Here is a 2,831-nt window from a genome sequence, read left to right as displayed (position 1 = left end):
ACGCGTATCCCGTCAGAACTGGCAAAATAGAAGTCAACGCATTTTTCGGAGGAAAATGACGCAGCTTTTAAAGTTGAACTGTCGAAGCCTGGACACTTGGGCGAATAGAGTTCGGTAGCACCTCGGTCGACAGTGCGCTTATGTCTCCATTGCACACTGAAATGACATGAAGATTACTCCGTGCCTATTGGTTTAAACCGCACCCCCTCCACACACGCACGCAGACACACACAGCCGAATCCTCCGGAGATTGGCATTCCTGGTCGTCTGGAAAACACGGAAGGTCTGCCTTTCTTTCTGATTTATTTATTTATTTATTTATTTATGTTGTTCCTAAGTCAGGATGACGGCATTCCGACCGACCAAGTGAAACTATTCAATTCGTTTCCCCCCCCTCCCTCTTTTTATTCTTTGTTATTACGCTTGTACCATATAATTAGATTAGGCTACATATCTGATGGAGTGTAGAAGAATGCGCTCTCCTATGCGGGCCGACAGTGAAAAGGAGTTCTCATAGGCTGTGCCTTCAGGTGGTCAGTGAACCTTTTAAAATGGTCATTGCGGAAACAGTCGTGTTTAGGAGCGCATCAGCTACTATACGGAATACATTTTGACTTGTCCAGTCGGTGAAGATCATTTCTATGCTGCAATTTAATAAATAAATAAATAAAAATAATTCCATTTGGAAAGGAACTTCTATGCTTGGTTTGTACGTTCTTAACATTATTTCATTTTCTCTGATGTCCTATTCCAACTGAGTTTGAATGTGAATGCTTGCTATGATGATAATAATAATAATAATAATAATAATAATAATAATAGTAATAATATTATTAAGAATAATAACAACAAATTATTAATATTCATAGTAGTAGTGGTAGTAGTAGAAATAGTAGTGTTTCTTGTATTGTTATTGTATGTCCATCCGACACAAATGAAGCCCTTTTTACACAATCATCTGAGATACAGCTGTCAGCAATGCCCATAATAACCATCCCTATCCAACCTATAACACCCTTACACTAAACCAATCATGATTATGTCGGGTCATACACAGAGTGGTTTTCATGCTGGTCCATGCCAGGGATCATCAAGCGATGGTCCTGCTGGTTTTTCACCCTCCCTTTACCTGGGAGTCAGGTGTGAAGGCAGTCTGGCCAATCCGCATCACTGAATGTTCAGCCAATTACCTGGGAGGAAAGAAAACCAGGGGCGGATTTTGATTCGCGGTCCAGATTTGATGATTGCTTGTCTATACAGGACAAACAAAATCGTGTCACAGAGTTTCAGTCCTGCCTGTGACCTGGACAGATATTTGCTTGGTTTTGGGACTGGTGTCATTTCTTCCTCAACGTTTAATAGACATAAATAGTCTGTTTTTGGGAGTGCATGAAACATTTGGGCCGGCAGCAATGTAATGGTGCCTTCTAAGATAAAAAGTACAAAGGCTAAATCCAAATAGTGCATCTTGTAACTAACCTCAAATAATTTGCGGTCTGTTAATTTAACCATTTAGTTATGGTGTCAGGCTTTTATTACATTCCATTACATAAATGGCATTTGGCAGACGCTCTTATCCAGAGCGACGTACAACAAAGTGCTTACCCATAACCAGGGATAAGTGCACTGAAAGACCCTAGAGGGAAGTACAATTTCAACTGCTACCAGCACAACAAAGATAAGGACCAATTTGAATTTCTTTTTTTATAATTATTTATTGCTGGCTAGTGGTGTCCAATTCTACGCACCTATAGGGTACTGCCGCAATGACAAACATTTGTGCCTTTCTTGGAATTGGAATATATAGGCCTACTTTTTCTCAGCGGTTACCATTGCGGTCTTGAAAACCTGTGCTACGAAGGTCCTGAATCGGACGCTGCCCTCGTCCTCCTGTCTGTACCCGCGCCAGGGCCCCAGGCCTTCTCTCTGTCACGAAGCCTGTCCATGCAGGGCCCTTTTTAAGGCTGTCCACCCTCAGTCCCCCCTCCCGTTGGCCGCTGCTAATCGCAGGGCTAATCTCCCTGTCCCGCTTCCCCTACAATCGGCCCGTTCTCCTCCGGACCGATACCCGATCGCCTTTTCCCCCGCATCGCGCTCCCCTGTTCCCTGCCTTCCCCCCCCCCCACCCACCCACCCAGCCTAGCATCCTAGAACATGGGCCTTTTTTAAAAATGTCCTTGCTTCCATTTACCTTATCTTCATCTCTGCGCAGGTAACGTTAGTCCTGCTCGCAGAGCGGGATGAAAGGCGAGCCTGTGTGTGTGCCTCGGAAGGGGGTTGGAGTGAATTGTGGGTACTTTTTGGCAGGTTATGGCCGCGGGTCGAACGAGGACCCATAGAGCGCGTCTGAAAGTCATCGCTACAAAATGGCGGCCGGCAAAAAGCAACCAAAAAAACTCGAAGCGGCACAGAACTTTGTCCTATTTTTTTGCTTTCCTCTTCTTTGAAGCTGATGGGCTTCTGGGAATTGTTTGCTTGGTAACTTTGGTAACCGAAGAGCCACGGAATCTTCTGGAAATCTGCCGGTTCATATCCCAAAGATGGAAATCTGATGGAAACTTTTTCACAAAAAAGATTAGGTGATTGCTATTCTACATCCTACAATCACTGCACTGTGCACTGTCTGTAGATCATGCACTGTCTATAGGTCCTGCACTGTCTGTAAATCATGCACTGTCTGTAGATCCTGTATGGTCTTTAGATCATGCACTGTCTATAGGTCCTGCACTGTCTGTAAATCATGCACTGTCTATAGGTCCTGCACTGTCTGTAAATCACGCACTGTCTGTAAAGTTACGCATTAAATGACAGGCGAGTACATCAGTGAAGCA

The sequence above is a fragment of the Conger conger genome, chromosome 19 (genome assembly GCF_963514075.1).
Source record: "Conger conger chromosome 19, fConCon1.1, whole genome shotgun sequence".
NCBI classification, from domain to species: domain Eukaryota; kingdom Metazoa; phylum Chordata; class Actinopteri; order Anguilliformes; family Congridae; genus Conger; species Conger conger.
Note: the sequence above shows the minus strand (reverse complement) of the source record.